General features: G+C 33.1%; 2 pseudogenes; both read right to left on the bottom strand.

Moving 5' to 3' along the window:
* Window positions 1–2,245: 2,245 nt before the first annotated feature.
* On the bottom strand, window positions 2,246–27,516 carry LOC149572429 (disease resistance protein At4g27190-like; annotated as a pseudogene).
* Window positions 22,425–23,091, bottom strand: LOC149572430 (putative nucleoredoxin 1-2 pseudogene; annotated as a pseudogene).

Genomic DNA, 27,516 nt, shown 5'->3' with positions numbered 1-27,516 from the left:
ATGACAACCATAAATTCTTTACTACTGCAGCAATAAAGTGTGCATGTCAATGCTACAATATTTTGATCATTTTTAATGATCTACCATGCGAGGGGTCTACCCTATCAAAGGCTAAAATAATTTATAGGTTGTACCTTGATTAAAGGATTTTACATCACAATTAAGTGAGTACTCTGTTAGGATATTTTCAAAATCCTATTAAATCTACTCTCTTAAGAGATTTAGACCTTGAAACACATGTTAGAATGTTTAGTACTCGATCCTTTGATTAGCACTTCAATGCTTGATATCAAATCTCCTTTATGCAATATAATATCACCTTACTATAATTGATCTTCTTTATCTCTACTTGAAATTGTTCACTCCACTACTCGCTCTCTTCTAACATAACACTTTGATTCACCTCTAGAAATTTGCATGCAACCATACTCTACATTCAACATGCTCACACACCCAAACTATGTCATAGACCCTCCTTAAATACCTGCTTAGGTGAACCTTCTAGATCTAAATTAATGACCTAGATTCATTTATTTTGCTTCTTAGTCCTTTCAATTTTCTAATTGGTGGATTTCCTCACATAGGGATTAATGTTCTTCATTTGAATGCATAATCAACCCCTTGATTACCTCCTCAATCTTCAAAACTTTCTTCTAGATCGATAAAAATGGTTTACCTAAGATTTAGTGACATTCTAAAAAATGTGAAACTGTGTTACTTGACACTTACACCATACTAATGCTCGACATAAATTATTTCATGTTATCCCTCAGCCTTAATTGTGCTTGACATGAACTGAATTTCATGGACTCAAATACTATCATTGACAAAATCAATAATTTCTTGAGTACTTGGCAACATTTAGCTTGCTTAGTAGTTAACTTAAAATATATATATAAGTATCAATTCTTAGCTCGACCTATATAGGATGATTTGGTTGCAGTGATGGCCAAAAAACCCTTCCTTGTGTATGACCAATTCTTTGACACTACTTGGCAACATGACTTAGGGATCAACAGATGGATGATTTAAATTTTGGTTTTTTTTAAGTTATTTTATACAATCTAGGTAGAGTAGTTTCACTTTTGCAATGGAGAGACAATTTAAATTAACTATGACATTTGATATATTTTTCCTAGGATTACATCAATAGTAGCATACTTTAAAATTTATTAAATCATTTTTGTCAAAATCATATCACTTTCAATCAATATTTCCACAATCAAAAGAATTGGCATCAGTAATTTCTTTTAAGATCTATATAAAGGAGATTTTTTTTTTTAAATTTAGTGAATTTAGAATGTTAAAGAACCTTGAATGTGATTTTTGGAAATATAAATATTGTTTCAGTGTGTCATACTAGAAATAGGTTTGAAATAGTTTCTCTTGGCCTGAATGTAATTCTATGGCTAGTTGTGTATAATGAATGGCTTGTGTGGGAGAATTCACAAAAGAGATGATTTTAATGGCTTTTGTTATGTGTTCTTTGTAGTAATACTAAAGAATGTATCTTATTTTTTCTTTGAGGCCCTTTACATGTGGATGATTTGGAATCTCTAGTGGCAAGGATGGATCATGCCCATGAATGTGCTAGATTGTTTGGAAAAATGAGATTCTGAGAACCTTTCTAGATGGGATGCGAATGACTAAAGGCTCTTGTCCAAAAATTAAATAGAACTTTTGAGAAAGTTAATTATAGAGGACAAAAATTTCCTCTCAAACATTCTTGTACAATATGTGTAATGAACTTAATTTGACCTAAGAACCTTTGATTTATATAAATTCAATTCAATCCAATTGAAACTTCAATATTATTTGAAAAATAATAAATTATATAATTAAATTAATTAATTTATCATGTAAAAAGCACCCTCATGCTTAAAACCTAGCTTTCCATATATTTAACGTTGTAAGATAAAGAACATTAAAATAATCCTATAAACAATGTTTTTTCAGCATTGGGTTATATAATTACAAACCCAAGAATCTTTAGTAGCATATAGTTTACAAACATAAAGATGTGCATGTCATAGCTAATTAACATAAGTGATGGTTTTTTTAAATACTACTGCGAATATATATATATATATATATATATATATATATATATATATATATATATATATATATATATATATATATATATATATATATATATATATATATATATATATATATATATATAACATAGTCTTGCTCATCCAAGCAATTATTTCACATGTCTTAATTATGAAGAAACAGGGGCTTAAACACCATTATTATCATGGATCTCCATAATTTCAACATACTTACCATGAAGATGTTGCTTCATTTCTCCATCTTGCCATCTTATTTTGGTCTACCATCCTTGATCTCCTCTGATCTGTTTGAGAGACTTGAGATTATGACATGTTTGGCCTAATAATCTATGTCATCATTGTCCTCTTTCCCAATCTTAACATTCATGATAGGCCCATCATAGATTTTGTCTCTATTGTACAAAGGATCCATGACTTCAGGGGCATCTTTTTCTATGACCTTCAGAGGAATCTTCATTTTGAGCACATTCTCCTCTAGCTATAGACTCATCCTACAATAATCCCTTATACAAACATCAGGGTATGTGTAGGATCATGGTCAACCAAAAGTGGCAATAAAAAATTAGAAAATCAGGGTTATGTGAACTTGGCACACAATTTTCTACTTGTTATTAGCTTTATATCAAAAAGTTGAGAGAAAAGAATCTCTAGGAAAATGAATCTAGTTTCTAAACTACTAGGACTTATCTCAAAAAAAAAAAAATTGATTGGTCAAAATTTTGAATTTTAATGCAATATTACAAAAATTTCCGAACAAAAATAAGTAGACATATGTGTAACCACCTTAATCAAAATCAAATGATAATATTTTTTAATAATATGCTAGATATAAGTAGTAGACTCATGCTTAGATGTGACACATATTTTTGTGTATTTTTATTCTAAATAAAATAATTATTAATTAATTTTGGAATAAAAAAATCTCATGTCTGACCACCTTAACTAATTCAAAACTTTGCAAAATTTAATTTTTCATTTTTTTCCTTATAGTGGAAGAAACATAGAATGTGATGCATCTTTTGGATTTAAAAAATGTTTTACCATTTGACAGTTATAGTTGTTTTTCAAGTAGTGTGTCAGTCAGCACTTTATACGTAACTCCATTAGAAAATAAGTAATAATTACTTACTAAACTCATAATTTGAAAAACCTTACATTAATGGAAAGATAAGAACATTCTTAAGAAATCATTTTCATTTCATCAAATTTTGGCAAAAAAAAATTCGTCAGCTACATGTTTGAAGTAAAAATCACATAAAAATAGGCCAAAAACACAATTTTAGGATGTTCTTAAATTTGACCATATAGGGTTGGTATCCAAAGATATAGTAGACCTTATAAAGATATTAATTGTTTTCATTTAGTATCAAGGTGGGTGGGAAAAAATTTGGCATAGATTTTGAAATGGTTTGAGGCATTTTAGAACTACATATTTTTTAGATCTCCACTTTTTAGCACACCATGATCCTGCATATACCCATCATAGTCATCTATTGCATTAATCTAGTCATCTTCTAGTGCTTCAACATGAATAAACTCTTTCCCTACCAGATGCTAGACCATCCTAATGTTGTCAAAGAATGGGTGAGGGAAGTTGTATTCTTCCAAGCGATGCTAATCCCATTCAGAGTGAAACGTGGCAATATCTTGTTTTTGCTTCACCTCAAATATGCCAATTGTAATTCACCAAACCCATGTTTTCTTATATTTTTTCCTCACTCTATCATAAGTAGAAGTGAGTTGTTTGCCCAAAGATATGTAAAGGTCTTGAATTGATTGTAGTAGGCTCTTGTTTTTGTGATTCAAGCTACCACCTCTACTAACATTCATTTTGTGTAATCTCCTTCGATGAATCTAATGATGGGAAAGATGAACCCATCATTGACCACTCTATGTTCCAAACTAATAGAATGGGAGCTTCGTTTTCTCTAATTGTGGGTATACTACATAGGGCCAAGCATTTGCATCCTACATGCTTCCCTTTCTATATAGGCCTAGATAGTTAGTGGTTATGGTCTCTAGCAAGTACACCATGTATGATGTCATGTAGAAATGAGGACTAGTTTTAACAGAGACTAGCTACTCATCAAAGTTATCACTTAAGATGGTGGCCCAATCAACGGGCATCTTAGTGGTCCTTATGGTTTTAATGAAATGAACCATCCATGTTTAAGGATGTTGCATTGTAGGAAGGCCCATTACTCTTCTAAGGAGGATGATTGAGAATCTAATATCATCTTTTATATACTCTCTAGTCATATCTACCTTGCCTACTCTATGGCCCAAAGGTCTCTTATCGATCATAAATGGGGTTTGCACTTGGTTCTTCACCTCTTTCTCATTCTCCCTATACCACCATTCTGATCCATCATATGAGATTTGGACATATTGATCCACCCTTGGAAGGTGAAATACTTTCTTTATGTTTTAGGGTTGAAGGTCCAAGGTTATCTCTCATGTGACACTTTTTTCTACCTTCTTCTAAGTCTCATAATTCTCTACTAATATCATTATTAGTTCAAAACATTGAACTGATGGGGGATGTGATATTACATTAACTAGCCTAGACCAGATCAATGTAGATACCATCACTAGCATTTCCTTGTGTTTGTTGTAGATTGTCAAGAAGGCATTCTTGTTGATGTGGCCCAACCTTGTATCTCTGACCTTTTTGTATCCATCTTAGAATCTTGATTTCTTTGGTGCTCCCTAGTATTTTGAAAGAAACAGGTTTTGGTGTCATTTTCTCATGCATGGAGGATGATGATGACATTATTTGATCTACACAAAAGAGGCAAACAATAGTCTTATGGATATTAGAAGGAAAAAATGAGACCTTAAAAGACCCTAGACTAACTCCAAAAGAGATAAAAAAATAGTCAGAAAAAACCAAAATGTTGTCCCCCACCCTAAGAATAACATGTTCTGCACCTTAGCAGACCTAGCACACCCTTATAGGTGTGCTAGTGCAATTTTTTATCCTATAAAATAGCTAAGTGCATAGTTGCACATCACTGCACATGCACCTTGGTAAGGTGTGCAATTGCACACATGCACACCTTGGTAAGGTGTGAAACTATGCACATGCATAGTGGCTCATGTGCATAAAAGGGGGAATTGTCTTAATTCATGTTTTTTGTGTGGAGGTGTGCACATGTGCACCTCTTAGGGGTGTGCATGTGCACACCTCTTGGAAGGCCTTACGTCTTTTTAATTTTATTTTTTATTTTTTTTTTATATTTATTTTATGTTTTTATGTTTTTGCTGTTTCGAGGAGGTTAGCACATGTACACCTCATAAGGAGTATAACCTTATGTTTTGAATGTACAGAGGAAGACAAGAGTAGAGTATCGCAAAGAGTAGATGTATAGAGGTGCGATACTTGGAGATAGGTGAGAGAAAAGTGAATGGAATGGAGGGTGTTAGGGTTTATTTATAGACCCCAAGGTGGACCCTTGTGCACGCCTTTGAAGATGCACACATGGGCATGTGTGTATGTGCACATCCCCAAAGCTAGGGGTGTAGTGTGCATGTGCACACTTAAAGCAATAATGGAGTGCAAAACCTAATTTCTTCTCTATTGCCGACTACCTAAAACTTCCCAATTAGAGACTAGGGTTTGACCCAGACCTAGGGGAGGGTCCAAAATGACCAGGTCTCTAGACTAGAAGCCTTAGAGGAGAAATTTGAAACTAGCGGTCACCATTTTCTGTGTGAAAATGGGGTGTGCGTTGTGAAACTACAACAACTCTCAAAAACATCATATCCTATAGGTATTTTGATATTTCCTACGAAGACTACTTTTATCAAGTATTGCTACATTCTTAACAACATTATTTCTATCTAAAAAGATATCTAATGGCCCAAAAAATTCAAACAAGCAACTATAGTGCTCAAGATTGTTTTTTCCAAAGACTGTGATCCCATTGAGTGGGATTTGATTTTTTCCATTCATAAAACCCTTGGATTTAGCCTTACCTTTATCAAGTCTGTTCAGATGCTATTTGGAGATTCCTTTTCTTGTATTAGCATTAATGGTTGGAAATCCCAAGAATTAGGCCTCCTTCACTCTATTCTCTAGGGATGTCACTTAGCTCCTACTTTATTTGTGCTTAGTACAGAAGGGTTTGAATACTTTCTCATGCCATGTCTCTTGTGGTTTTTCTAGAAAATTTCCTACTCGAGTCACGTACTCATCTTGAGAATAGTCATTTTGTGAATGAATCCTTCTACGCTCTCATTAAGGATGAGGATAATGGAAAAGAAACTCTTTAATGTGTGGACACCTTTTGTCTTGCTTTGGGGTCAGCTATTCATTGGCACAAGACCCTTTGTTACCACATGTCTTTTCTACTGGCACCTCATGGGCTTCAACAAATTTATTAGAAATAGACACATCATATTTTCAAGTTTCTAGGCATTCCTTTCACCTTTTTGCTCAATCTTTTGGATCTTTGGAATGCATTTCTTTCCTGAATGGAGAAGGATCTTGATTACTAGACTACAAAGCCTCTATCTTTGGCAAGTAAATCTCAAATTTGCTCCTAATTCCTTATTTATACTCATGTTTATTAATCTTCTTGTTGGAATCCTTCAAAATCTTCTTATTTGAAGTTAGAGTGTCTTACATATTTTCTCTAGGTCTCAAGCGACCATTGTGGATTCCACAGTCACTTGGGTTTTTTATTGTTTTCCTAATAAGTCTAGAGGACTTGACCTCTTGGAAATATAGAAGAAAGCTTTGGATCTATTTCCCAATGGACCATTCATTACTTTTCTAGAAAGGAAACCTAGAAATTCTTCTATACATTGTATTTCTTTAGGGTTTCCTATACATAGACCTTCTTGGAAGCGGATTAGCTTTCAAACTCTTCTTGTTATGAAAGAATGAGTTTAGATCCAAGGTAATTTTGCATCTAAAATTATTTAGAGATCTTGGGAGGCTATTAAGACTTGGATTAAATAAGCTAGTGATGGATTTTGTGAAGGGCTTTTCATAAACCAACTAAACATATGTTAGTTTTCTCCTTTTTATGTTCAATAGTTTCCCATTGCTAAGCTTCCATCGGTTAGAGTTCTCTAATTTCAGAAACATGGCATTTAGACTCCCTATGATATTTTGTAGAGCTACTATGAGCCTTTGTTCATGGGAGGATATGCAAGTCCATTTTCATCTATCTTGCCTAAATCAACATTTTCTAGGTGTCATCTCCATCAAAATTTTACCTTCACCTTGGAGGGTTTCTACATTACTAAATCTGTGTGTTAATGCATTATGTTTTTATGGTTTTCATTCATGTAATTAGAAGGTAGATATGATATTATGTTGATGTGAATGATTACATTGATATAGGATAAATAGTCATATGAGAGTTTATGTGATGATGTCAAATATGTTTCATGTTTGAAGTGTGAGAAGTTTTGATAGATCCTAATTCACCCCCACCCACCCCTCAGTATATCACTTTTCCTATTAGCTTTCCAACTCCATCTTTTGTATTGTAAGATCAATGAAATTCATTTGATGTTCATGTGTCTTTGTAAATCAAGAAAATAGGGAATTTTCTCATGACCAAATATATTTTCATACTTGATTCCAAGACTCTCTTTTTACTTTTAAAGTTTGGGAATATGGATGGGTAAGATTAAAATTTCTTTCATCTCCCTCCATCTTCAAAATTTATGGTGTAAAATGATAGATTTATAATTTAACTTATTCTCTTTATGACTTACAGGAGAGGATATGACACCATATCGAGAAAATGGAGTTATGAGGAGGGTATGCAGAGGAAAAAGGAGTGAAAACGAAGAGAAAAAATAGAAGTTGGATGCCTTACTCTATTACTAGCTAGTATTTATCTCAAAAAATTGTAAATTGTAATACAATATTCTTCCCTGCCACCAATAAATTGATCCCTCAAGATTCAAACTCATTTTTCACATCTGTAGTTGATTTTCTTAGTTTCAATTTTTAGTGGCATGGCTATCTATGATTTAAACTAGCATCAATCTCAACAATTAACTAAAGCATAAGTTCAAATGAATATTCTAGTTTATTTTCTTCCTTGATCATAATGTGATAGTTTTATGTGAATACTCCAGCTTTGTAAAACATAAATAAATTGGCATATGCCTCTAGTTGGTTAAAAAAAAATCCTACAACACCATTCATGATTTGGTATGACATGTGGATAAGGAAAAATCTTTTGACAATTCTTGTAATAAAATTTAAAATTAAAAACTGTTGGATATAATTGATTAATTGTGTGTTGTCTTTGATATTACACAAATGTCATATTAGTTGACAAACAGTGCATGCCGAGCCCACTTGGTCAGTTAAGATAGTTTTTCTTGTCTACCAAGCATTCTTGAGTCTACTTTGTACAAAAGATAGTGTCTACCAAGCTCACCCAGGCATCGAAGGAACTTATGTAGAAAATAGCGTTAACCGAGCTCACTCAATTAACAAAGAAAAATTGAATAGAGCTAGTGTTAACCGAGTTCACTCAATTAACAAAAGGAAAAGTGCATAGAGTTAATATTAACCAAGTTTTCTTGGTTACAAAAGGAATTTTGCAAGTTTTCAATGTTAACCAAGCTCCTGTTGGTCAACATAGGAAATCACTTCAGAGGTAGTTTCTACTGAGCTAGGTCGGCCACCAAAGGATTTTCTTATTTTAGCATGTGAAGCTTAATTGTTTTACCTATTGATTATAGCCAACTATGGTAATGAATATTGGTTATTCTAATTTGTATTTGAGTCAACTTGACAATCTAGATGGTATAAATAAAAGGTCAAGTTGTGATCTCAAAGTGTGCGATATGCAAGTTGAACGAGTTGAAAGAGATAAGAAGAGAAGAAGTGAACTTGAAGGATAAGCTGATATCCTTATGGAACAGAAAAGTGTTATTCAATTAGGAAGGATCACATATAAACTAGAATAGATATCAGTAATCAATAATTTAGTTGCATCACAATCAGGTCATTTCATTGTTACTCTCTAACCATTGTAGCAGTGATCTAAAATCTCTTAACAAAGTTGGTTAACAGCCATTTGTAAATCTTCTAACAAGGTGGAAATTTCATTGAATTATTTCAAGACCTCTTACATGGCACTCCTAATAGGGTGATAAAATCCTTTAACAAGGTCACACCTAACCGTGTGTTTTGTAACCTTTAATAGGGTTGGCTCCTAATAGGGCTCACTTCAGAAGAGTAAAAAATAATAACTAGTTACATTGATGGTTTTTCCCAAATTGGGTTTCCATGTTATATCCTGGAGTCATATCTGTTCATGTTATTTCTTTTATGCTTGCAAGTAAATTACTGATAACATCTTAAGATCTGCTAAAGTAATACACACTCAGCATTTATTGAATTACAACAATTTTTGTATGCTTACCGAGTATTAGCAGTAATCAATTTTGTTAGTCTGGATTTTATTTGACATCTAAGGGATCTAGAATTTATTTTAGTAGTAATTGATTCACACCTCCCCTCTCAATTACTCCTCTTATATTTCCAACAATTGGTATCAGAGCTTTTGGTGCTTGTAGAGAAGGTTTCAAGAACCTAAGCTAAAGATCAGGATGTCTTACAAAAGAGAGATTCTAAAGCTGAATAAAGACAACTTTGCAACATGGAAAAGACTTATGAGGCTTCATATGGCTACCATCAATGATTCAGGTTGAAAATATCTTGATGAAGAATATAAAACTCCCACTAGAACATTATCAGTTGAAGATATTGTTGAGAAAAAGAACCATAACATCATGATGATTGATATTGCATCTACTCTTAGTTATGCTAAATCTAATGAGGTCAAAGACTGTAAAACTAATTTTGATATGTGGAACAAACTAAAAGAAATCTATGGAGGAGATGAAAATGTAAGAATCTTGAGCCAAAGCAAAAATCCTTAGAGGACAATTTGATCAAATGAGAATTAGATATGATGAAAACGTTGCAAAATATGTGAAAAGAATCAAGGCAAGTGTTAGTGCAACAAGAGTATCTGGAGGAGAAATCAAAGAAGAAACTATTGTAAGTAAAATACTCAGAACTTTACTTCCCATCTATGCAATTAGAGTATCTTCTATTCAAGAAAAGAGATGTGACCCAAATAACAAGATAGGCTTGGATGCCCTAGTAGGAAGATTGATAGCTTTTGAACTAGACAACTTTGACAACTATGTTCCTGCTTCAAAGAATATTGAATCTACATTTAAAGCTAAACTCTCACTCAAAGAAAAGGGTAAGAAAATAAAAGACAATCAATCAAGAAGTGAGGAAGAAACTGAAGAAAGTTCTGATAGTGATCATGAAATTGTTGAATCCCTACTTGCAAAGAAATATTCCAGGAGTAGAGGAAAGTACAAAGGTAAATTCCTTTATTCTATTTTTCTTGTGAAGAAATTGGTCATATTGTTGCTAGGTGTCCAAACAAAGAAGGTAAGGAAGAAAAGAAAAGCCACAAGTACAAAGGCAAGAAAGAATTCAAAGGTCACAAATCCTACAAAGAAAAAGGTAAGACAACTTGCTTTATGGCTAAAGATTCTAATAATAGTGAAGATGAAATAGTGTATATTGTTGTAAAAGATGAATCTAATGATGAGGGAGATAAGATGGCACTTGTCTCTCATGTTAGTAAAAATGACACATAGATCATAGATAGTGGATGTTCACACCATATGACTAGAGACAAAACTAAGTTTGAACATTTTGAACACTATGATGGAGGCAGTGTAAGGTTTGGAAACAATGAACCTTGTTGCATAAAAGGAAAAGGTTGTATCTCATTAACCAATGAACTTGTATGTGAAAATTCCTATTGGGTTGAATGACTAAAACATAATTTACTGAGTGTGGCACAACTAAACAACATTGGATTCAAGGTAGAATTCATGAATAGCAAGGCAAGACTACTGGACAACCAAGAAAATCTGATTGGATTAGGTAGTCAAATAAAAGGTAACCTATTTTATATTGATCTTGGTGATTGCTCATGTTTTATTACTCAAGTAGAAAAAAGTTGGTTATGGCACAGAAGACTATGTCATATAAACTTTGATAATATAGTCAAGATAAGAAAACTCAAAAAGAGTAAGAGGTATCCCTAGTTTGAAGAAACTTGGTGTTGGATTATGCAAAAATTGCCAAATTGGTCAAATGGGAAAGACTAGTTTTAAGAGCAAAAACTATCAGTTAGAAGATGACTTGGAAATTGTGTATACTAATTTTTGTGGACCCATTGGAATAGAAACTTATAGTGGAGAAAAAAATTTCATTCTTTTTGTTGATGATTTTTTTAGAATGATGATTGTTATGTATATGAAAGAAAAATCAAAAGTTTTTGAAAAAGTCAAATGGTATCTGGCTAGTGTAGAAAAAGAAACTAGAAAAATACTGAAATGCTTAAGATCAGATAAAGGTGGTGAATTCATCTCAAATGAATTCAATAATTTTTGCATTGAAAGAGGAATCAAAAGACAAGTATCAACCCTTAGTACTCCTGAGCAGAATGGAATAGCTGAAAGAAAAAAAAGATCCATCATGGATTGTGCAAGGACACTAATGATTGAGAAGAGTGTTGCTATCAAATACTGCAAGGAAGCTATCAACACTGCAATTCATACTTTGAACCAAGTTTAGTTGAAGAAGGACTCAAACAAAACTCCCTATGAACTATGGTATGGCTACAAACCCAATATAAGTTACTTGAAAGTATTTGGAAACAAATTTTATATCGTGAAAGAATCTAGAAAAGTCAAATTTGATGTAAAAGGTGATGAAGGTATATTTTTAGGATATTCCTGCAGAAGTAAAGCATACAAATGTTTGAATTTGTCCACTCACAAAATCATAGAAAGTGTACATGTGAGAATTGATGAGTTTGCAGAAAAGAGTGAAGAAGAAAGCATAAAGGAGCCAAAAGATTACAAAAGATTTATTTACTATGAACCTGATACATTTCCAAACACATTTGACAAAAAGGAGATTTCATCTCCTGAGCTCTCCAAGACTCCAATAGTTATCGAGTTGTAGGAAGTGCAAACCAAGTTAGGGGAACCTGAGTCACATTCAGAGGGTTAGTACATATCGAGTCTAAAGGACCTGAGCCATATATAGAAGGACCCAAGCCTTAAGTTGAGATTCAAAGTGAAGACAATGCAATTCTTTCAAAAGTCAAAGAACCTGTATTGGCTAAATATGTTAGAAGGCACCATGCACCTGATCAAATCATTAGAGACAAATCAGATGGAACAAAGACAAGAAGAAAACTAAAAGGTACATGCTTACTTGCTGAATTTGAACCTAGAAGTGTTAAGGATGCATTGGAAAATGAAAGTCAGATTGAGGCTATGAATGAAGAAATAGAACAGATAGAAAAGAATAAAACTTAGACTCTTGCACCTAGGCCCAAAAATAAAAATGTGATTGGTACAAAATGGGTATTCAGAAATAAGTTGAAAGAAGATGGAAAAGTGTCAAGAAACAAAGAAAGATTGGTATGTAAAGGCTATTCTCAAGAAGAAGGTATTGATTATGGTGAAAATTTTGCCCCTATTGCAAGATTAGAAGGTGTTAGGACTTTACTGGCTTATGCAACACATAGAGGATTCAAAGTATATTAGATGGATTCTAAATCTACATTCCTAAATAGAATTCTTGATGAGGAAGTCTGCATTGAACAACCATAAGGTTTTTTTGATCTAGACAAAAGAGACATGGTCTACAAATTACACAAAGCCCTATATGGTCTTAAACAAGCTCCTAGAGCCTGGTATGAAAGATTACATAACTATTTGATACAGATTGGTTTTCAAAGAAAAAATGATAACAATAGTCTGTACATCAAGGAATGACTAGATAAGAATATTGTGTTGGAAGAAATATTTGTGGATGATACTCTATTTATAGGAAATGATGACTTATGCAAAGCATTTTTAGAACAAATGAATAAAAAATTTGAGATGTCCATGTTTGGTGAAATAAAGTTCTTTGTTGGATTGCAGATACAGTAGAACAAAAATGGTATCTATATCACTCAATCTAAGTATATCAAAGAGATATTCAAGAAATTTAGAATGGAAGATTCAAAACTAGTTGGAACCCCCATGTGTATTGGACTTAAGCTTACCAAAGATGATGACTCCAAAGAAGTAGATCAGACCTTATACATATCAATGATTAGAAAATTATAGTATGTAGTACATACAAGGCCTAATATTGCCTTAATAGTTGGGATAGTGGCAAGATTCTTAGCAAAACCTAGAGAAAACCACATGATGGCATTAAAAAGACTCTTGAGACATCTAAAAGGTACTAAAGACTATGGCTTATGGCATAAACTTGGAGGGAACCTTGACTTAAAAGTATTTATTGATGTTGATTGGGCAAGAAATCTTGATGATAGAAAAAGCACTAGTGGTGGAGCATTCTTTCTTGGTAAAAGACTGGTATCTTGGACAAGTAAGAAGCAAAACTGCACATCTTGATCCACAATAGAAGTAGAATATGTGGCTACAGTAGGGAATTGATCTAACATTGTTTGGTTCAAACAATTGTTGGAAGGGATGAATGTTGAAATCAAAGAGCCAATAGTCATGTATTGTGATAACACCAATGCAAAACATATCAAAGAATCAAGTGATGCATTCCAAAACAAAGCACATTGCTATAAAATATCACTTTTTACAAGAATTAGTACAGGACAAGGAAATCAGATTGGAACATGTGCATACAAAAGAAAAAAAATTCAAATATATTCACCAAGCCATTACCTTAGGATGCATTTTTGTATCTAAGAGGTAAGCTAGGGGTCATTCTCCTATCTGAAGCTCACTAAATAAAGTTTAGTGATGCATCAAAAAAAACTAAGTAGAAAATCAATTAGTTGATGTAGTATTAAAAAGGACATATTGCAGATGAATCTGTACTCAATGTACATTGACACTAATCAAAATTATCTTTGGTATGTGTTGTTAAAGAGGGAGAAGTTTACTGTCATATCTTTTTGAAATTTTGTAATTCCAAGAAGGAGAAGTTAAGAAGGATGCATTTTTGTATCTAAGAGGTAAGGTAGGGGTCATTCTCCTATCTAAAGCTCACCAAATAAAGTTTAGTGATGCATCAATAAAAACTAAGCAGAAGATCAATCGGTTGATGTAGTATTAAAAAGGACATATTGCAGATGAATCTGTACTCAAGGTACATTGACACTAATCAAAATTATCTTTGGCATGTGTTTTCGAAAAGGGAGAAGTTTACTATTATATCCTTTTGAAATTTTGTAATTCCAAGAAGAAGTTAAGAAGTTCATTCACAGAGGGAGAATACTATAGGATAAGTTTTCTATATAAAATCAAAGAGGGTGAAACTTTCTAACAGAGGGAGTCTTGTTCTCAAAATTTCATTGTGCTATGACATGTTGTAATGCCATCAATGCTAAAGAGGGAAATTGTTGGATACAATTGATTAATTGTGTGTTGTCTTTGATGTTAGACAAATGTCATATTAGTTGACAAAGAGTGCATGCTGAGCTCACTTGGTTAGTGAAGACAGTTTTCCTTGTCTACGAAGCATTCCTGAGTCTGCTCTGTATAGAAGGCAATGTCTACCAATCTCACTCAGGTGTCAAAGGAACTTATGCAGAAAAGAATGTTAACTAAGCTCACTCAGTTAACAAAGGAAAATTGAACAGAGCTAGTGTTAACTAAGCTCACTTGGTTAAGAAAAGGAAAAGTGAACAAAGTTAGTATTAACCAAGTTCACTCAGTTACCAAAGAAATTTTGCAAGTTTACAATTTTAACTGAGCTCCTATTGGTTAACACAGGAAATTACTTTAGAGGTAGTTTCTACCAAGCTAGGTCGGCTACCAAAGGATTTTCTTATTTTGGCATGTGAAGCTTAATTGTTTTACCTATTGATTCTAGCTGATTATGGTAATGAATATTGGTTATTCTAATTTGTATTTGGGTTGACTTGATAATCTAAAAGGTATAAGTAAAAGGTCAAGTTGTGATTTCAAAGTGTGTGATATGAAAGTTGAATGAGTTGGAAGAGATAAGAAGAGAGGAAGCAAACTTGAAGGATAAGTTGGTATCCTTGTGGAGCAGAAAAGTGTTATTCAATCAGGAAGGATCAAGTATATATGTAATCAGCAATTTAGTTGCATCACAATCAGGTCATTTCATTGTTAATCTCTAACCATTGTAGCAGTGATCTAAAATCTCTTAATAGAGTTGGTTTAATTGCCATTTGTAAATCCTCAAACAAGGTGGCAATTCCATTGAATTGTTTCAAGACCTCTTACAAGGCCACTCCTAACAGGGTGATTAAATCTTTTAATAGGGTCACACCTAAAAATGTGTTTTCTAACCTTTAACAGGGTTGGCTCCTAACAAGGCTCACTTCAAAAGAGTGAAAAAAGTAACTCCTTACATTATTGGTTTTTTCCAAATTGGGTTTCCATATTAAATCCTAGTATCATATGTGTTCATATTATTTCTTTTATGCTTGCAAGTAAATTACTGATAACATCTTAAGATCTGCTAAAGTAATACACACTCTACATTTACTGAGTTGCAACAATTTTTGTATGCTTACCGAGTATTAGCAGTAATGAGTTTTATTAGTCTGAATTTTATTTGACATTTAAGGGATCTAGGATTTATTTTAGTAGTAACTGATTCACCCCTCCCCTCTTAGTTACTCCTCTTATATTTCCAACACAAACATCTTCTTCTAAAGGTCTATTTGTTTCTCACATTTGCATAGTGGAAAATAATTAGAATTGTGTGTGTATACATCTGCATCTACATGCACGTACTAAATATATAATATTAAAAAAATTATAATTTAATTACATAAATTACTAGTATGTACCAAACTTCATTTATGTGAGTTAGCCATAATCTATTTTAAGATGTGGAAATGAGATTTTTTAAGGATAAAAAAGTTCAAAGAAATGTTGAATTCAAAAATTATGACAAGATTAGAAATAAGGAAAGTAGAGAGATTTTTGGTTAAAAGAAAGGTAAAAGTTAAAAAATAAATTAATTAATAAATTATATTAGCAAAATGACAAGAATTGAAAGAAATTTAAAGTTTAAACAAAAATAAATAAATAATAATAATAATAATCATATAAAATTAAATCAAAACAAATAAAACTTAGAATTATATGGAAAACAATGAAATTTTAGATTTAAATCAAAACAAGAAATATAAAACCAAAATAAATAAGGTGCATCAACCCATACCTTTAACCAATGTTTCCAAACATATGATTGTAACAAGAAGAGAACATTATTATTGAATATATTTTGATAAATTATTTGTATTAATATGATAAATATTATGGTTGATTATATTTAATATAAATTAATATATTACAATTTATTATTATATTAATATTAATATTGATATAACACAAGTAGAACATGCATTGTCTATTGTTTATTTTTATTTTATTTGCAAATTTATTTTTGTTCAATTAATTTATTCTCTTCCAATTTGACATAATTTGTTTATAGATTTATGTGAGATATAAAATTCATATATGTCATCACAACTTACTAAAATTCCAAGTTAGACATATAGATATATTTTCTTATATAGACTTATTTGCTAGAATAAACATAAATGAAAATGGTACTGACAATGCCTTTTGTAAAATCACTAGAATGGATAGTCAACTTCAAATATCAACAATTTTTCCAAGGAGAATGTCAACACTATCTTTTTTCAGTTCATGAATTTGCTAGACAGTATAATAAATATGGCCGGAAAAACTACGAAAGTTAATCCAAGAATATAAAAAGTGTCCAAAAGAGAGTTCAAACTAGTTATTCTAAGAAAACACAATATTCAATTCTTCTAACTTTTTTGTATTATTCTCAATATATTACACAAGACATGTTTTGTTCTTGGCATAACCATTGCACCTTGTTAGTGCCAACACTAATAGTACTATTTGTCATGACATTTTATTCCATATAAGAAAACTTAACCACCTTATAAATATGATGCTACACCAATTTATATTTGTAATAATATGAAATAAAAGCTATTATTTACTTCATTTGAAAACAAGTATATTTTTTCTTTCTTATAAAAATATAATTTTGAAATTTATAAAATACTTAATTATTCATCACTAAATAAATATTACAATTTTCCAAAAGATATATATGAATAAACTCAAGGAAAAATTAAAAATTTGACTCAAATATATACATTTCAAAAACTAACAACATAATTGAATAATACTACTTACTTACCTTGAAATAATTAATATAATCAATATAAATAGATATTTAAATGTTATTATAATTATATGCGCCTTCACATGTTTGTAGATGGTTTTCTCAAAGTCACTTGATTATATATATATATATATGTAATTTCTCCTAATCATTAATATATTAAATAGATCAAAAGGAATGAGTTTTCTCCGTACCATCCGGCCACGGTCTAACCCATGCACCCATGCAGACGTAATAATTGGAAATGTTGCAATCCCAAATGGAATGTGCGTAGGGAAACCCCAATTTCCTTGCAAGACGTCTTAGAGGTATAATGGCATCTTTCTGTGGTCCCAATTTGACGGTTTCCAGAAAAGAGAAATCATTTGAAATGGAAATGGGTTTCCACTTGGGGCCGAGCAAAGAATGTAACGAGAAAATGGGAGTTGGGCCATAGTATTGATGCCTCAAAGACAAGAATGTCAGGCATATGTAGAATAATCACAATTAAAGAAACGTACAAGACATATTTAGGCTAGCACAATACAACATGCTCATGAAATATTGGGCAATACAAAGAGAGATATTGTCCAGCCATACTTATAAAACGGAGGGAACGGTTGGGATTCTTCGAGAGGAGATCAGAATGGTGGAACGGAACGTAATGAGGTCGGGAAGATGAAGAGATGAAGAAAAGTCTTCGTGCTAAGTACGTGGAAATCCATGATAGTAATTGTGTTTAAGCCACGGTTTTCTGTAAGACGCACAAAATAGTTGCTTGTACGAGCGATTGCGGCTTTTTGTTTTGGTTGTTCCTTAGTTTTTTAAATTAAGCTTGCCTGTTGAGCTTTGTACAATATTAATTGTGGTATCTTTGTGAGTATTATGTAGCAAGGTTGTACAAGAGAGGTTACTTAAGGTCATTTCTTGCATTGTGAAGGCAGTTTTTGTGGAGTTTGGGAGAAAGTATTATGAGAAGGGTTTTTCTCAAGAATCTGATAGCATCGTAAGCCTGTAGGGCATGTAGTTGAGTCTATTTTCAATGAACTAAATGTAATAGCATATCATATTTGATAACAAAATTCTCCTTTTTCTGTTGTGTTCGTTGTCTTGGATTGGGCCCTCATCATTCTACCTTGATTAAAAGATTTTACATCACAACTAAATGAGTAATCTATTAGGAGATTTACAAAAGCCTATTAAATCTACTATGTTAAGAGATTTAAACCTTGAAACACCTGCTAGAATGTTTAGTACCTATTCCTTCAGTTAGCACTTCAATGCTTGATATAAGATCTCCTCTATGAAATATAATATCACCTTACTATGACTCATCTTTTTTATCTCTACTTGAAACTGTTCACTCCACTGCTTGCTTTCTTCTGACTTAACACTCCAATTCAATTCCAAAATTTAGCATGAAATCAAACTTCCCATTCAACATACTCACACACCTTAACTATGTCATAGACCCTCCTTAAATAGCTGCTTAGGTGAACCTTCTAGATCCAAACCAATGATCTAGATTTATTTCTTTTGCACTTTAGTCATTGCAATTTTTTGATTGGTGGATTGCCTCACATGGGGATTAATGATCTTCATTTGAATGCATAATCAACTTCTTGATTACCTCTTCAGTCTTCAAAACTTGCTTCTAGCTTGATAAAAATGGTTTACATAAGATTTAATGTCATTCTAAACAAATATGTGAAACTGTGTTATTCAGCATTTACATCATAGTGATGCTTGGGATAAATTATTTCATCATGTTATCTCTCACCCATAACTGTGCTCGACATGAATTGAATTACTTGGCCTCAAATATTGTCCCTAACAAAATTGGTAATTTATGGAGTACTCGATGACCTTTAGCTTGCTCAGAAATAACTACTATTGGGTATATATATATATATATATCAATCCTTAGCTCAACCTTGCAATTTTTTGATTGGTGGATTGCCTCACATGGGGATTAATGATCTTCATTTGAATGCATAATCAACTTCTTGATTACCTCTTCAGTCTTCAAAACTTGCTTCTAGCTTGATAAAAATGGTTTACATAAGATTTAATGTCATTCTAAACAAATATGTGAAACTATGTTACTCAGCATTTACATCATAGTGATGCTTGGGATAAATTATTTTATCATGTTATCTCTCAGCCATAACTGTTCTCGACATGAATTGAATTACTTGGCCTCAAATATTGTCCCTAACAAAATTGGTAATTTATGGAGTACTCGATGACCTTTAGCTTGCTCAGAAATAACTACTATTGGGTACATAACTATATATATATATATATATATATATATATATATATATATATATATATATCAATGCTTAGCTCAACCTTGCAATTTTTTGATTGGTGGATTGCCTCACATGGGGATTAATGATCTTCATTTGAATGCATAATCAACTTCTTGATTACCTCTTCGGTCTTCAAAACTTGCTTCTAGCTTGATAAAAATGGTTTACATAAGATTTAATGTCATTCTAAACAAATATGTGAAACTGTGTTACTTAGCATTTACATCATAGTGATGCTTGGGATAAATTATTTCATCATGTTATCTCTCAGCCATAACTGTGCTCGACATGAATTGAATTACTTGGCCTCAAATATTGTCCCTAACAAAATTGGTAATTTATGGAGTACTCGATGACCTTTAGCTCGCTCAGAAATAACTACTATTGGGTAAATATATATATATATATATATATATATATATATATATATATATATATATATATATATATATATATATATATATATATATATATATATATATATATATATATATATATATATATATATATATATATATATATATATATATATATATCAATGCTTAGCTCGACCTATATAGGATGGCTTGGTCGGAGTGATGACCAAAAAGCCCTACCTTGTGTATGACCAAGTGTTTGACAATAATAAACATCATGACTTAGGGAGCGATTGATGGATGATTCGATTTTTTTAAATTATTTTATACAATCTAGGTAGAGTAGTTTCACTTTGACAATTGAGAGGCAATTTAAATAAAATATGTCATTTGAGATATTTTTCCCAAGATTGCATTAGTAGTAGCTCACTTCAAAATGTATTAATTTTTTTCGTCAAAATCACATCACTTTCAATCATTATTTCCACAATCAAAAGAATTGACATTACTAATTTCTTTTAAGACATATATATATATATATATATATATATATATATATATACATATACATATATATATACATATATATGTATATATATACATGTATATATGTATATATATATATGTATACATATATATGTATACATATATATATATATATGTATACATGTATATATATACATATATATGTATATATATATGTATATGTATATATATATATGTATATATATATATATATGTATACATATATATGTATACATATATCTATATGTATATATATATATGTATACATATATATATATATGTATATATATATATATATATATGTATATATACATATAAATATATATTTATATGTATATATATACATATATACATATATATATACATATGTATATATATGTATATATATGCATACATATATATGTATATGAATATATACATGTATATGTATATATACATATATACATGTATATATATGTGTGTGTATGTATATATATGTGTATATATATATGTGTGTGTATATATATATGTGTATATATATATATGTATAGATATATATGTATATATATGTATATATATATACATGTGTGTGTGTGTGTGTGTGTGTGTGTGTGTAATAGTTTAGTAAATTTAGATTGTTCAAAAACCTTGAATGTGATTTTTGAAGTGTAAATATAAGTATTGTGTCAGTGTGTCATAGTGAAAATAGGTTTGAAATAGTTTCTCTTGGCTTGAATGTAATTCTATAGGCCAAGAGAAACTATTTCAAACCTATTTTCACTATGACAAACTAACACAATATTTATATTTACACTCCAAACATCACATTCAAGGCTTTTGAACAATCTAAATTCACTAAACTATATATATAGATTGCTCAAAAGCCTTGAATGTGATTTTTGGAGTGTAAATATAAATATTGTGTCAATGTGTCATAGTGAAAATAGGTTTGAAATAGTTTATGTTGGCTTGAATGTAATTCTATGGCTAGTTGTGTATAATTTGTACCTTGCATGGGAGAATTTATGAAAGAGATGATTTTAATTCCTTTTCTTATGTGTTCTTTGTAGTAATACTAAAGAATGCATCTCATTTTTTCTTTGAGACCGTATACATTTGGAGGATTTGGAAGCTTATGGCAGGGATGGATCATGTCCACAAATGTGCTAGATTTCTAGAAAAATGAGATTCTAAGAACCTTAATAGGTGGGATGTGGATGAATTAAAACTCTTGTATGAAAATTAAATAGAACTTTTGAGAAGGTTAAATATAAAAGATAAAATTTCCTTTCAAAACTTCTTTTACAATGTGTAATGAACTTATTTGACCTAAGAACTTTTGGTTTATATTATTCAATTTGATCCAATTTAAAATTCAAGATTATTTTTAAAATAATAAATTATATAATGAAATAAATTATTTTACCATTTAAAAGGCACCCTTACACTTAAAACCTAGCTTGGTATATATTTAAGATGTCAGTTAAAGAAATGAAAACAAGGGCTATGTCTAGCTCAAGTCCCTGCCTATAGTGGGGTAAGAAGAGTGGTTGCATAATAACTTGTTGTGGCTGTGAGAATTCCCCTGCTCATAGTATTGTTTTTGGTACAAGAGATTATAACCATGCATTAATGGTAGTGCATTTGACATTGGATTTGGACCCCAATATAAAACAAAAACAATAGTATCTAATGGTCTATCTCTCTCTGGGGCATCTGTGAATGGTCTGTAGGAATCCTCCATTTCAAACACAAAGGCTATTCCATGTAGTAATCGGTATCCTCTAGTGTCTACTCTAGGATAACTTCTCCAATTGAAACATAGCTGATTTGCCACATATCCAATAGAGTAATTACCCCTCTATGATCAACAGATTAAAGGTAGATGTATTAAAGTGCTACCACTTTTTAAGTGTTACCATCATAACATTGTGCCCATCCCTATTTTCAATACACTTTCCTGTGTCTTCCATTTCTCATTCTCATCAGAAGCTTTATGCTTCAAAGCACAATTTGGATGAAGATCAAAATCACATTTTTTTGCAATAGAAAGACCAAGCATTCCCTCCTTCCTTGCACGCATCATAGATATAAGACATCCTCAAAATCAAATTCAAAGAATGTTCATGTAGCTCATGCTTGATTTCCTTTGAATATTTCTTTGTTGCTTCTTTGACTTCTTTTTGCAGTTCACTAGTAAAGGGTTAAGCATTTGTCCCATGAAGAGAAACAATGTTTCTAGTATCTTTTGTCATAGTTTTTCCATCAGGGCCAATTATGACCAAAGATGAAATTCCTTGAATTCAAAAGTAATGGCTTAGATACTTCTTCACTCTATCTCCAAATGGAGGATCTAGCGATGGCATGCTTCTGTGGTACTCTTCAAAGGCTTCTTGGTCTCTATTAGTAGAGAAGAAAAAAATCTAAAAGGTTTTTCCATTTTTGTTGAGCTTGTTGTATACTTGTGCAAGGTTTGGTGTGAATGATCGGTACAATGGGCACCAATGAGCAAAAAAATATAAACCAACAGTCTTGCCTATGAGCTCAAAAATGGATACTTGCAGAAGAATCGTGATCAAGATAGTCATCTTATGGTCTTTCTTAAGTAAAAGGGTTTGTTATAAACTATTGCTCCAAATGGGTATTGCGATAACCTAATTCCAAAAAATATGAATTGGTTGTTTTGGTAATCTACTATTGATGGATGTGAAGGTAGTTGATCACATATATGGAAATTTTAGAAGAAAGAAGCAGATCCTGCCAACAAGCTAAAATATTTTGGAGAAGAAAAGTGGAATATCGAAGCAGACTCAAAGCATTGGAAGGGGAAAATGGAGTTGGAAGGAGACTTCAAACAATGAAGGAAAGTGAAAATATTAGAATGTAAATATTTAAAGATAGTTGTATCCAGAGTCTACATTCCACATTTTAGAGACATTTTAGAAACATAGTAATTATTGCTAAAATAATAGATTTGGTGCCTTTGGTTGGACCCATAATATTATTGTGTTATTCATGGCATGGTCTTCTAATACTCTTCAAATGATTTCTCATCTTTATCTTCAAAGATAAAAATGATCTCAAAATCCCTATTCTCTAGTAAATCCCTTCCATGGAGGACACCACTTGGCAAAAAAATAAAAACTCATTGTTTCCCTTCCCGTTCTTCTATTTTAACCTAAAATATTTGAAACAACCATGTTTGAATGATAATTCACCACAAGTTTAATATCAAAGAATCTAATGTTGATACCCAAAGAATTTTTTTGTGAGAACTTTCTGCTAAATTGTTAATCTAAATTATTAAGATCACAGCTTGTGATGTATATGAGAATAGTACAAAATGATATGCTTGGTACTTTTAATCTAGGAACAAAATTAATCTAAGAACAAAATGCACTCAGTAGAAGATTAAATCTCTAGAACATGGTTGAGTGATACGCAATAGCAAATTTTAATCAAGTAGAAAATTCAATCTTAAAGAACACAAAGCTACATTCTCATTAACCGTTGACAGATACAAACTATCTTAATTTCAAGAAAAGATGCAGAATGCGGACAAAAAACTAACAAAAAACTTGAAATGGACAAATCCGACATACCTCTCTCACACTAGAAAAAACCTAGAATGATTAGGCAAATGTAATGAATGGCATATTACAATAGAATAATAGGGCAAAACCAAGCATACATGCAAATAGCCATGGGAAGCCTCTCGTGAGTGACACGTCTTTTGCTCCTATCACGTGTCTTTTTGTATAGGCCTATTTTCTTAAGACTTTCCTAGATGAGAGAATGAAAAAGATTAACTTAAGAAAAGCCAATGCTAGCTGTCAAACTTCATGCAACCTTCATGCAACATCACACGTTTCCAACACCTTCCAAAAAATTTCCTGATTTTTTAGCAGAGAAATTAAAAAGACTAGTGGGAATAAAGCCCATAACCAATGGAAAAAAAAAGGAGTGTAAATAAAAAATCATTTTAATAGAAAATTTTCTAAAGACCATAGATTAAAGGAAGAATGTATATTGTCCAAAGATCCAACTAATGTGAAAAATGCTATGAAAAACTTTAGTCTCCTGCCTTAATAACAGGGACTAACAAATTCTATAGCAATGATTTTTCAACGCTGGGTTATATAATTACAAACCCAAGAATCTTTAGCAGCGTACAGTTTACAAACATAAAGCTTTTCATTTCATAGCTAATTACCATAAGCGATGATATTTTTAAAATACTACAGCGAAAACGAAAAAAATATAACATAGTCATGTTCATCCAAGCAATTATTTCATGTCTTACTAACGAGGAAACCGTGGCTCAAACACCATTATTACCACGGATCTCCACAATTTCAACGTACTTGGATAAAGACGCTGCTTCATTTCTTCATCTTGCCAGCTAATATCATTCCACCATGCTTTATCTCCTCTGATCTCTTTGAGAGACTTGAGATTATGAAAACCCCATGGCAGCACTTTAACCTTCATACAACGGAATATAATCATACTCTGCAACATAGGGAAAGCTCCTCCCACAGAACTACACACACTGTCCAGAGAAGGCAACTTCGACAATTTTAGAGTACGAAGCTTTGGAAACAAACCTTTCCTCCCAGAATCATCTCTCAACTCCTTGAGCAGAAGGCATTCCTCAACATCTATTTCCTTTAAATCGGATAGTTTGCCCAACCCTAATCCTGAAAGCGTGGGCAGTTCTTGAGAACGGTACAGCTTTAAGTACTTGAGACGTTTTAATCCTGAGAATAAATCTGGGGTCGCCTCAATGTCACAGTCATACAGGTGGAGCCTCTCCAACTTCTGCATGACCCGCATGTCAGTGGGCAGCTGTGTCTGACGGACTTCGGGCATCCAAAGTAGCCAAAGCTCTTCAACCTCCACTAGAATCCCCACTGTTCCCTCCTCAACTGGACATTTTAGGGTTAGCCGCAGACGCTTCAGACGATGGAGTTTGCATACATCTTGCAACGGAGCAATGTCCCTTAATTCTCCTCTGTCCCTCACCTCCCATGATAATGCACACATTGTCGTCTTCCACATGTCAAGCTCTTCTAATCCACTCAGCAGTGATATATCGCACGAAATGAACTCCAGATCGTAATAGTAAGCTAACTTGAGAACTCGCAGATGCTTCAGCTTCTTTATCAGGGATGGAATACTTTTGAGAGGGGAGAAGGAAAGATCAAAAAATTGCACTGTGCTCACCTCAAATGTTTGATCAGGGATTACCTTAATTTGTGTACTTGAAAGTTGGAGATGGACGAGATGGTTCAGTTGGTGGATGGAGTTTGGCAAGGATTGGATCGGCGTGTGGCTGAGATCGAGCACCTTCAACATATTCAACTTCCCCAGAAACCCCTCTGGAACTTGTTCAAATGCGTTCCAGCTCAACAACAGAGTCACCAGCTTCCCGCAATCAAGAGTTTCAGGCAGAGATCTGATGCAGTTGTACATCAGTGATATCCTCACGGTTGCTGCATTTGCATTCTTTGGAAACTCTTGTAAATTCTGCCCTGCACGGAACAGGGTATTCTGGTCGACCTCACCGACGTGTACTGCCATATCCCTCAGAACATCGTGGATTTTCACTTCCCTTATGTGAAGCCCGCGTTCCTCTTTCTTCTCAATCTGAACCAAACATCGGTTCTCCAAGGTCTTGAGAAACTGGTGTCCATCCTCTCTACTTTTCACCAGTCCCTCTGCCAACCACAATTGAACCAATTCATCCGCGTCGATTTCCTCGTCTTCTCTATAAGCCGCCATGTACAGGAAACAATGCCTCAGCTTATCTGTTTGCAGAGCATCGTAGCTGTGCTTCAAAGGATTGAATAACTCCCTCAGAAGCTCTTCATGAACGCGATAGAAGTTGGGATCAATCTCCTTTGGCTGCTTCAGAATATGTTCCCATTCAGACGCCGTACTGTCGTGAAGCTCCGGCATCGCCCGAGCAAGGGTCCTTATGTCAAGCGGATGCCCTTTGCAATTTCTCTTGCTACAGACTCAATCTCCCTGTCCATGTGCTGAACCTCGCTTGCTACGAAGGCTCCTCTGCAGAAAAGCTCCGAACCTTCTTCCTCCGGTAGATGCTTCATCTCAATCATCCTGTCTGCTTTCATGCTCTTGCACACTTTTCTGTCCCTGGAACTCACTAAAACTTTCGATTTGTTCTCAGGAGGAGTAATTCCCAAATTAGAAACATCCACCCTTTTCCACACGTCGTCCAAAATGAGCAACAGCCGCCTCTCCTTGAAAACCGAGTGCAACGCCCCTGCGGCCTCGTCGATGCTTCAACCGGATCGCCAAGGCAGTTCAATTCTCTCACAAATGCGTCTCTGGAGGTCAGATGCATCGCAGTCTCTTGACACAGTAATTCAAATGACAAGCTTAAAGGAACTGACTACCTTTTCCTTGTTGTTGGTCTTTTTGAGCAGGGCTGTCTTTCTCACGCCGGGCATTCCGTAGACGCCAACGAGACTAACAGAGTCATCTTGCAGAAGCCATCTCTCCAGCTCGGACAGCTTCTCGTGAACAAGTTTGCCGACAAGCTCATTCTCCATGGGCTGTTTCAGCTTCCCCGGGATCTCTCCCAGCTCTCCATTTTGAGGAAAATCTGATTCTTTTCTCTTCACAAGCTTATCCATCTCCGCTATACAATTGCGGATCTTATGACTGTTTTTGTGGACATGGAGGTAGTGAGGGCAGCACCCACACAAGCGACGGTCCTTGCTTTGCTCGTACTGCAGAAGCACATCTTCGGCAGATTGGACGATTTGATGTAGCCTGTCAAGCCAATTCTTCACGAGTGGCTTAGGCCGTCGACCTTGCCCGCTTAACTGACTGTTGATATCGTCGACTATGATCTTTACATGATCTATCTCCTAATGGAGGCGTTGGGCATCGTCGGGCAAACTGGTTACGTGCTTAATCACACTCACAGTTCCTTTCAAGCGACCCTTTATAGCCTCACCCACTAATCCACCAAGGAAATCCAT

This window comes from Cupressus sempervirens, chromosome 2 (assembly GCF_028749045.1).
Source record: "Cupressus sempervirens isolate cs-2001-9-10 chromosome 2, ASM2874904v1, whole genome shotgun sequence".
NCBI lineage: Eukaryota > Viridiplantae > Streptophyta > Pinopsida > Cupressales > Cupressaceae > Cupressus > Cupressus sempervirens.
This window is presented reverse-complemented; position numbering and strand designations above follow the sequence as displayed.